Genomic DNA, 11,562 nt, shown 5'->3' with positions numbered 1-11,562 from the left:
TTTACATAGACTGGAGCTAAGGAAACAGCAGTTCACTGATACTGTAAATCCAGCTCTGGAGATCGTATCACTGGGGCAGAAATGCTATCTATGGGTTCCTATCTCAGAGCGTTGCTAAACTCATTTTCATCTGCAAGTTAATGTTATACTGGTAGAGATTGTCTTAAATTTTGTGTAGATGAAGTGCTCTTCTGCCTCCCTGTAGCTGTCTCAAACACTTTGTGTTTTGGTAAATCTGTGAAGCGTCACCGCGTGTCCCTGTGTCATTCTGCTCATGTCCATGGGGCTTCATGCTTGCTATTCATGAACAACGAGCCCCAATGCCCTCAGATTTTTACGGTGAGCTATCACCCTCCCTCAGGAATGTGTGTGTTTTGGGAAGGCAAGTAGAAATCCCTCTTGTGTATACAGCTGAACTTGTCTGGCTTTTCTGCCAAACAATATTTGCTTTTATTTTTAAATTTTCAGTTTAATTTTAAAATGGGGCGCTCCTCAAGTTAGGCAAATGAAATCGCTTCTTCCCTGCAGCCTTCAGTACTGGCCCAGCACTTGGCTCCGGATAGCTGTCCCCCTGTAGGCTGGTCACAACACTCCCACTCTGGATCCGAGATGTCACGTTTGTGTCAAGAAAGAATAACAAAAATTAGACTCTCATTCATATGAAAATACAGGGTTGAGGTGGTGGTTTGTTTTTTTTTTTTTTTTTTTTGTTCCTTTAGGGGACCAGGTCTAGAAAACGACAAAACTCCCTCCCATTAACAACCCAGCTTCTCAATCACCTGAGAATTACTGGATGCTCTGGCCCTTTGTTAGCAGTGGGACAGAGGAGCCGTGGCACAAAACCAGGACTCCCTGGAAAGGCATGAAAGCCAAGTGTCAAACAAACAGGTGAGAAGCAGACTAGTAAAACGACTCAATTTTTTAGGATTTGATGGGTCTGTTCTTTCATTAGCAGCCCTCATCAATGCCTGCCACCCACATGACACTGGAGTGCTGTACTTGTAAACACTCTCAGTGCCCATCTGCCGGAGTACAGAATAGTCACTTCAAGGGAAGGCAAACAGCACAGATTTGAGCCAGGGCTATGCAAAGTCCTGGAGAACATGGAAAGATTCTACATATTGGATATAACCCTTCCAAGAGTCCTTTCTGCTTGAATTCTCATGAATGTAGCTGCGTTGAGATGCTTTCTGCTTTTTCCACCACCAGAAGAGAATAGCGAATCCTGTGTTTCTCAGGGTAGGAAGGCCCTACCTCAGCTCAAAATGTGCCATCTCCCACACTCTATTCCCAAAGGATGCTCTGTATGAGGCAGTTTGCCTTTTGTTCCCCAAGCTCATAGCACTTCAGAACTTCGAAATTAAACTGAAGCTCTGTTTTCCTGATGCTTCTTTGATTGTCTTTCTCATTCTGATGGGAGCCAGTTTCCTACAACTTACCCGGTGGGAAAAGTTTGCAAAATCCATATTTCTGACAGCCTTTGGATTAAATGGGGCACTGAAGTGGTAGCTAGATTCCCTGCATATTGAAGGCTCTCTCAAGTTCACTGTATGTTGTGGCACCCACTTCTTCCACATCTCTCATCTGAGGCTGATTCCATGTAGTTTAACATAGTTACTGCATATCAGGACAGAGGTGCTAAGGATTATGTGCCACGTGGATGAATGTAATTATACTTGTGCAGGTCATCATTGGGCACACAGCTTGCAGGTGCTTCTAACACATCCACTAACAAAGCTCTTCCAAGTTAGTACCTACTTTTCAGGCAGATCACTGTGCCCAGTCTATGGCATCTGTGGTTTTTTTGTTTGTTTGTTTTAGCCCCAGAAAGTTCCCATAAGAGCAGATCACCCATGAGGCAAGTTACAGGGAAAGCTGGGTTCAGGGAAAAGGTTACTCATCTTCCGAATCCATCAGGAGTTGAGTCAAGCCCACACTGCCTGGCCTTTACCCCCACCTGCCCACTCTCTCATCTCCATTTCTCCTAGGCTGGCTCTTGCAATTGCATTCATGAGTGATTAGCAAGTGTTAGAGTGTGAGGCTCCCTAGCTGGTACCTGCTCTACATCTGAATGGTACAGCCGGTGAAGCCCAGGGCTGTGGAATGGGATCTGCAAGTGGATGCTGTCTGGGGCTGACGGAAGAAAAAGGTTTACCTGCATTTGTCTAACAATAATTAGATGTTTTACTTGGCTGAGATGGAAAGAAAAAGAAACGAAGGAGAAGCAAATAGTGAGAAGCTGTAACTTTTTCAACTGGGTATAGTTTCTCTAGGAATTGAATCCAGTGAAGGGTGGAGGTTGGGGAAGGGAATGTGGCTTTGACATCAGCTAGTGGCATAAAGGTAAAAACCTATCCGCACTTCATCTGCTTCAGATTGTTTATGGAGAGCCTGCTCATATTAGGCTGTGAAACCACATGATTTGGGGCAGCAAAAGAAAAAAAAAACTCAAAGAAATTGTATTAATTGCATCTTTTCCCAGGCTGCAAGGTCAGGAAAATCCACAGATCTATAACCCCAGACTCTGCTATGACAAAATAAAAATACTTCCCCAGCATAGCTTAGTCATGAAGGAGGAGGAGCATCCGTGTCTGTGTTAGGAGCAACATCTTGCTACAGATTACTGTCCTAAGCCCACTTGTTTTCTCCATGCATACTCTGGGGCCTGAGAACATCTTCTCACCCCACTCATGACTAAGTTGCTTTACTAATAATAGTGTCGAAGTTTCTGCAGATGCAAAGTTTAGAGTGTGTTGCATGGCTTTGTTGCAAAGATGTAGGTGTTGGCTTTTGATTTAGCAGGGCACTCTGACATGGTAACACCTCAGTTCTCTCTTCTACACTTACTGCACCCATGAGTCTTCCTCATCTCTGCAGCAGAAATGGTCAATCATATGTAGCTAATCCCTCCTCAGCCACAGGAGTTCACAGGCAGCATGCTGACACAAACTGCTAAAGATTTCAATTTCTAACGCTACCCATCCACTCTGTGCTGGCTGCAGTTGGAATTCTGAGCTCGGATCTGGCCACTAGCTGCACTCATTGTGAGGTCAAAGCAGCAGCATTGCCCTGCAGCCAAAGCAGGCTGTTGAACACGTTTCCAAGCACAGTTCCAGTGATGAAGGCCAACCCATGTTATCTTCCTATTCTATGATGTGATCCTCAGAGAACACATCTATGCTAGTCATGGAATTCAACACCTGTGCCCTACTTGTGTTCTTCATGCCATGATGTTCCAGTGTCTTAAGAGAACTGCTTGAAGCACCTGAAGCTATTCCTTGCATCCCTGAACGATGCAGTCATGGAAATGCCAAGGGCTACTTGACAGCAATCTGCTATGGTACAAAGGAGGAAAAGAAAATGCTCAGAATCAAGCTGTTCTATGCAACATCCTCCTCCTAGCTTTAAAATCTCCCCAGTAGTGAAACACGTGAATGTATGGTTTCAACCTCCTGAAGTTAAGGTCACAATAGAGGGAATTAGCCTAGTGGGCCACACATTGACTTCTCTTCCCTCTACATAACCAGGAGAATTCCTGAGCAGGGATGGATTATGCTTTCATGACAGTCAAAGACAGTTTCAGGTCAATTGGGACAGTACTGTGGTTTGAAATTCTTCTGTGCTTGTAGCAGTGCACCTGAGTGCCTAATCTCACTCTCTTTTAAAAAATGTGGCAATATATGCATTCCTGGACAAAGAATTAGAGCTAGACACAGCAGAAAAGTGTAAGCCACATTAATAGAGATAAGGAAAGAGAAAAGAGGAACAGAAAACCTGTCTGTTCCATCTAGGTTCCTAGATTGCCCTCATCGTTATGGTGTCTGAGCAATTTCTGTGGAAGTACTCAGTACTCTTGACTTAGATCTGTCACATGTGGCCCTTTGTCTCTTTCTCATTCTTTCTGCAATTTCAGTTTGGGTTAGCTGGCTTGGTTTAGGTTCATCACATGCTCATGGCTGTTTGTGTTTGAGGTGTATGTAGAACAAGTGTACCTTCCACTTGGAAAGCAAAGCAGTGAGGTAGGAGTATGTTGCAGAATCACAGAACCACAGAAAGGTAGGGGAAGGAAGAGACCTCAGGAGATCACCTATTCCAACTGCCCTGCTAAGGCAAGTTTGCCTACATCAGAGTGCACAGGAATGCATCCAGGTGGGTCTTGAAAGTCTCTAGAGAAGGAGACTCGACAATGTCCTTGGGAAGCCTGGTCCAGTGCTCCAGCACCCTCAAAGGAAAGAAGTTTTCCCTCATGTTTAAGTGAAAGCTCCTGTATTCTAGTTTGTACTCATTGCCCCTTGTCCTATCACTGAGCACCACTGGAAATAGCCAAACCCTGCCTCCTTGACTTCCGTGCTTTAGATATTGATCAGCATTGAGAAGATCCCTTCTCAGTCTCCTCAGGTTTCTTAGACTCTCATGAGAGAGGTGAACCCTCAGCATCTTTGGGTTCTCTGCTGGACTCTCTTCAGCAGTTCCCTGACTCTCATGAACTGGGCCACACTTCAGACCTAGCCTCAGGTTACAGATTTAAGACTAATATCCTACCTGTAAGTAAAAGTTTTCTAGAGAATTCAAGAGAGTCTGGGGGGATGGATATCTCCAAGGAGCTGAGCAGAACACAAGAGATATCTTTATCCCATTCCATTGGTCTGCAAAATTCCTATATAATCTGAAGTGATCATGAGATGATAGAGTTCTCTATCCTTGGAGAAAGGAGAGGAGTTAGTAAAGCTGCCACCTTGAATTTCTGGAGGGCAAACTTTGGCCTGTTCAGAAGACTGATTGACAAAGTCCCCTGGGAGGCCATCCTGATGTAGGAGTCCAGAAAGGCTGGACACACTTTAAGAGGGAAGTCTTAAAGGCATAGTTGCAGGCTGTTCCTGTGTGTCAAAAAATGAGTCGATGGGGAAGGCATCTGGCCTGGTGAATAGAAACCTTTGACTGGACCTCAAGGACAAAAGGAGAGTCTATGGCCTTTGGAAGAGGGGACAGGCCCCTCATGAGGACTGTAAAACTGTAGTGAAGCTATGCAGGGAGAAGAGTAGGAGAGCCAAGGCACAGCTAGAGCTCAAACTAGCTACAGCCACTAAGGATAATAAGAAATGTTTCTACAAATTCACTAACAACAAAAGGAGGATTGGGGAAAATCTCCATCCTCTGTTGGATGCAGAGGGAAACAGAGTGACTAAGGATGAGGAAAAGCCTGAGGTGCTTAACGGCTTCTTTGCCTCAGCCTTTAGCACTGCATCCAGCAGTTCCCTGGACACCCAACCTCATGGACTAGGCATCAAGGAAAGGAATCAGAATGAGATCATCACAATAAATGAGGAAGTGATCAGTAATTTGCTACTCCATTTAGGCTCACACACAGGTGTATGAGGCTGGATGGGCTACACCCAAGGGTGCTGAAGGGGCTGGCAGATGTGCTCACCAAGTTGTTCCCCATTATTCACCTGAAGTCCTGGCTAACTGGGGAGGTGCCAGTGGACTGGAGGGTAGCAAATGTAACACCCATCTACAAGAAAGGAAGAAAGGAGGATCTGGGAAACTGTAGACCTATGTCATGGAAGGTAGCAGAGCCCTTTTGCAAAAGGTTCATTTGTACGCAGGGTCGTGGTTCACATAGGCCTCTCATCGAAAAAATCAAAACATTGCTTTCAATCTGCCTGCAATGACGACAGCTGCTGTCCCAGCAGCTACAGAGCCTCTGAGAAGATTTCTCCCCCAGAGGGGCAAAAGGTAAACATAGGCTATGTTTTGAAATAAAGACCTTGATTCCCATCACCCGATGAACATCTGTTGGGAGCTGACCCCTGGGTGGTTCTATAGGTTGTTTTTGGTAAGAATTATCCATTTGTACAAATTGATTATAACTTTGTACCAATCTGTAAAGTTAACGTAAAACCGCCTGAATTGGCTGAACACACCTCTTTTGGACACTATAAAATGCTGCATTTGTCTTAATTGAGCATCCCTTGCACACCTGCACCTTATACCCCCCTTAATACCCTGCTTGCACATGCATCGGCATTCACACCGCAGCACTGAAGTTACAGCCAGCTCGGGACGGCACGGAACTTGGTAGCGCCCCGACCCTCGTCAGCCTCGGAAGCCAGCGCTCAGCTCAGCCCGGACCCATGGAGGCTCGAACAATGCGCCTTAAATTCATAATACTTTGAGACTCTTCTTTGAACTGCATTTGGACAGTGAGTAACTGACAAACTTAATTTAGAGACTGAATAATCTCTCAAGACTCCAATGAACTATCTTAAAATCACAGACTCTCTTCAATTTTGCCATTTTGTATTTTAATTTGCAACCGTGAACCAAGAACTTACGTGGGATAGTTATAGATAAGTTTGGGGAAGGGGATTTCTAGTGTTTTAGTAATAAATCATTTAAACATTCTTTTTATAAATGGGCCTTGCATGTTATTCCCCGAAGCTCCCCAAAACTCCGTTCCACAACAACCTGTCAGTCTGACCTTGGTTCCTGGGAAGGTCATGTCTGTTACATGTCATATAGAGAACAGGCCTAGTCAGCAGGGGTTCACGAAGAGCAGGTCCTGCCTGATGAACCTGATTTCCTTTTATGACAAGGTGACCTGGCTACTGGATGAGGGAAAGCCTGTAGATATTGTCTAGTTAGACTTCCAAAACGCCTTTGACACTGTTTCCCACATAATTCTTGGGGCCAAACTGACTGCTCATGGCTTGGACAAGTGCAGCTCTGCTGGATAAAGCACTGGCTGGGCAAAAGGGCCCAAAGGGTGGTGGTCAATGGAGTTAAATACAGCTGGTGGCTGGTCACAAGTGGTGTCTTCCAGGGCTCAGTGTTGGGACCACTTTTGTTTAACATCTTTATTGATGACCTTGATGAAGACATAGAATGTGTCAGCAGTAAGTTTGCAGGTGAGACCAAGTTAGGTGGCAATGTTGATCTGCGCAAGGATAGGGAGGCTCTACAGAGGCACTTGAACAGATTGTATTGATGGGCCAATGTTCATGAGATGAGCTTCAACAAGGCCAAATGCCAGGTCCTGCTCTTGGGCCACAAAACTCCAAAGCAATACTGTCCAGCAGGAGTAGGGAGATGATTGTCCCCTTGTACTTGGCTCTGGTGAGGCCACACCTTGAGTATTGTGTTCAGTTTTGGGCACCTCATTACAAGAGAGATGTAGAGATGCTGGAGTGAGTGCACAGGGCAACGAAGCTGATGAAGGGTCTGAAGAATAAATCTTAGAAGGAGTGACTGAAGGAACTGGAGCTGTTTAGTTTGAAGGAGGCTGAGGGGAGACCTCATTGCTGTCTACAGCTACCTGAAAGGAAATTGTGGAGAGGCTGATGCTGGTCTCTTCTCACAGGTAATTAGTGATAGAAGCGGAGGGAATGGCCTCAAGACTGGGTAGGTTTAGACTGGATGTTCTGAACAATTTTTTCATGGAAAGAGTGGTCAGGCATTGGAATGTGCTGCCCAGGGAGGTGGTTGAGTCACTGACCCTGGATGGGTTTAAAAGTTGTTTGGATGTGGTGCTTGGGGATATGGTTTAGGGTGAACCTTGTAGAGCAGGGATATTGGTTGGACTTGGTGATCCTGAGGGTCTTTTCCAACCAGAATGTTTCTGTGATTCTGTGAAAGGACTTAGTAGAGTTAGATAATGCTTGGACTTTTGGTATTGATGGTCTTTTCCAACTGACACGTTTCTATAACTCTGTGATGGTGGGGAGGCTAATCTCGGGGGTCAGGCCAAGGGGCTTCCCAGGGCTCTCCCCTGCTTCACCCGCAGGTGGCCACTGGGGGCCAGCAGAGAGCCGCGGAGGTGGGAGCGGCTGGGCAGGCTGCAGTGTCCCTGACCCTCGCTCCTGGCGCTGCACACGCTTCACCGCGGGCTGTGGCAGTGTGTTCGCCCTGCGCTCTTCCTCGACCCCCACATACCCTTCGAGGGCGTTTTTAGCACCTCTGTCCCCTTTGTCATATGGGAAGTGAGGCAGCACTTTGAAACGCAGGGCTGAGATAAACTGGAGGCGTTTTTCCTCCCTTTCTTTTCCCCATCTTTGAGTGGCAGTCTCTAGGAGATCACTGTCTGGCAGCTTCAGAAGGAGACACTACTCCCTGCCTCAGCGACTGAGAAATACTTCTTGGTCACTGCCTTGGAATGTACACTACAGCAAGGCATCACTTACGGATCATCTCTGTAATGGATGCTCCATGCATGGAGCATGAACTGCAGAGGGCGTTTACAAACTTTGGCCTCTTCCCACACATGGACAACACCTTCAGCCTCAAAACAAGAGCTGAGCTGCAGCTGAGGATCAGAAGAAATAGAATTGTATAATCATTTCAACTGGAAAAGGCCTTTAAGATCATTAAGTCCAATCACTATCTAATTCTACCAAGTCTGGTGCTAAACGATATCCCTCTGCCTCTTTGAAACACCTCCAGGGATGGAGATTTGACCATGTACCTGGACGGCTTGTTCCAATTTTTGAGAATCTACTACGAGGATGATTTTAGGGTACTGGACGGCATGGCTTACCAGGAGAGACTGAGGGACCTGGGGCTTTTTAGTCTGGAGAAGACTTAGAGGGGATTTGATAAATGTTCATAAGTATCTGAAGGCTGGCTAGGAGGAGGGGGACAGGCTCTGCTCACTTGCTCCCTGGGATAGGACAAGGAGCCATGGGTGTAAATTGCAGCAAAAGAAGTTCTGCCTCAACACAACGGGGGAATTCTTTACTGAAATGGTCACAGAGCACTGGAATAGGCTTCCTAGAGAGGTTGTGGGGTCTCCTTCTATGGAGACTTTCAAGGCATGGCTGGATGTGTTCCTCTATGATCTGTGTTAGATATTATTGTCCTGCTCTGGAAGGGGGATTGGACTCTATGATATTCTTGGGTCCCGTCCAACCCCTAACATCCTGTGATCCTGTAATCCTTTCAGTCAAGAAGTTTCTTCTACTATCCAGTGTAAACCTCCCCTGATAAAACTTAAGGCCATTTCTTCCTCTCCTCCCACTTGTTAGTAGGGAGTTGTAAATAGGGAGGTCTCCCTTCAGCCTCCTTTTCTCCAGACTAAACACCTCAGTTGTGTCAACCACTCTCAGAAGCCCTGTTCTGCAGGCCCTTCACCAGCTTTGTTGCCCAATGGGGAAACATCATTCACATGAAGAAGTCTTTCTCCTCAGAAGGGCAAATGCTGTGTATTTTCTCCCGTAACATTGTCTACTAGTATCACATGAGGAATTTAGTGATCTGATGTCTCTTCCTTTATTGTCCTCTTGTTTTGCCTACTCATTCATAATAGTGCTCGAAAGCTGTTCCTGAGAGGACAGTTTCAGGTACCTTCACGGTGCATCCAGATGCATTCACAGTATTGCAAACCTTAACAGGATACACAGTGATATCACCTCTGACAGCATGTAAATCCAGGAAATTCTATTTACTCATTTTGCACCCAAAAAAAAAAAAAAAAAAAAAAAAAAGAAAAAAAAAAAAAAGCTTGAAAAACAGCTTCCCCTCCCCACACAACAAATTCTTGTCTCTTCCCCTGCTTGATTTATCTTCTTCAAGCTCACAGCACTCAGACACCTGTGTTTTGGACATGATTTTTGTTGCTGGCATCAAGTTCCAGACATAGACACAAACTCTAGAAATTGGCATTTGCATTGGCATCAGCTTACCTGTCTTAATTGATGCAAAATGGACATCATAGAATCAGAGAATTGTTTCAGTTGGAAACAACCTTTAAGATAATTGAGTCCAACCATCAACCTAATACCACCATGGCCACTAAACTATATCCCAAAGTGCCATGTCTACGACTTGTTTGAACACCTCCAGGGATGGTGACTCCACCAGCTCCCTGAGTAGCCTGTGCCAATGCTTGACCACTCTTTACATAAATAATTTTTCCCTAATCTAAACCTTCCCTGACACAACTTGAGACCATTTCCTCTTGCTCTAACACTTATTACATGGGAGAAGATACTGACACCCACCTCACTACAACCTCCTTTAAGGTAGTTGTGAGAAGGTCTCTTCTTTCTGGAACTAAACAATCCCAGTTGCTTTAGCCACTCCTCACATGAAATCTCACAGAGGTTTTGTGTTCTTAGTAGCTGCTGAGACTTAGCTACTATTTGCTTGTGTTTCTTTTGGCATGGCAAAGTTACCAGCTGCTTTGCTGCAGGGAATTCATATTCTCCTTGAGTCATATTTTTTGCTGCCTGTGCTGCAGGCAAGTGACTCATGCACTAGACTTGTCACTAGATAGAAACCTGTATGATAAGGCCACAACCGGGGAAAATTTCCTGTGCAAACAAGCCCTTTGGCATTTCCTTTCCTTCCATCGCCTGTCATGCCCTTTTGGTCTTTCTCTGTGCATAGGATGAGTGAGCCTTGTAGCATGGTATTTTCTTGGTGATCTTGGAGGTCTTTTCCAATCCTAATGATTCTATGATTCTTTCCCTTGCATAGACAAGATGAAAGTGTGGCGTTCTAAGAGAACCTTCTGTGCCTGGCCCATCTCTGATCTCCTTTCAGATTTCTCTGCTTTTTCTTGCTCTGTTTCTTATTTTACTTTCTCATTTGATTTTATTTCTCACCTGCATCTTTTTTACTCTGCTCATTTTATTATCCAGATGGCCTGCCATTTAAAATTCTTCTCTCTCTGATCTTTTTTCCCCTCATGACTCTATTTCTCCTTGCTGTGTTTCCCTGCTAGTAAGTGATGTGTGACAGCCTCCGACCTGTAACCAAAGCGGACTTATTTGAAGACATACAGATGTTCTGGTAGAGTTGATTTTGATGCAGTCATTGATTGTAGCAATATGACTGTGATCATAGGTGCCATCAACTACCTTGACGCAGGCACCATTCTCGTGTAGACTAAACCTCTGTGTTGCCTCTTTCTGCTTTTTAGTTTTTTCAATCTCCAACTTCCATCTGTTTACAATGTTTGCATGTATGTAGATGCTTTTTACTTGTGTCAAAAGATTTTGTACCTTAGAAGAATGGTCCACCTACCAATCTAGTATATTGTTGCCCAACCTTACAGCTACTCATTTGCTGCCTGGGGGGGAGGTAAGTATAACAGGATTCCAGACTGGAGGAGGTAAGAGTTTTAGGGCCACAAAAATGAGCAGGGGGTTGGAACACCTCTGATACAAAGACAGGCTGAAGGAGATGGGGTTGTTCAGTCTGGAGAGGAGAAGGCTCTGGGGAGACCTAATAGTGGCCTTCCAGAGCCTGAAAGGGCCTACAAGAAGGCTGCAGAGAGACTGCTTGCAGCTGCACGTAGCAAGTAGGTGCACCATGCAAATGGGGTATTTAGAGATTCAGCCATTTAGCTTCTTACATGTATGCATATATTATCTGTAACACATATAAGCGCGCGTCTACTAAATAAAGTTGTCACTCGCTTTTGATCCACATTGGATTGTGCGGTGTCTTTGCATATTTGAGATTAGACCTTCTCCGCGAGATCTGCCTCACCGCAGATTGGCGCCCAAAACAGGGACCCCGATTTGGGGTACCCTAGGAGACACGGAGGAGGACAGGCTGGCG

Source organism: Pogoniulus pusillus, chromosome 5, assembly GCF_015220805.1.
Source record: "Pogoniulus pusillus isolate bPogPus1 chromosome 5, bPogPus1.pri, whole genome shotgun sequence".
In the NCBI taxonomy this organism is placed as follows: domain Eukaryota; kingdom Metazoa; phylum Chordata; class Aves; order Piciformes; family Lybiidae; genus Pogoniulus; species Pogoniulus pusillus.
Note: the sequence above shows the minus strand (reverse complement) of the source record.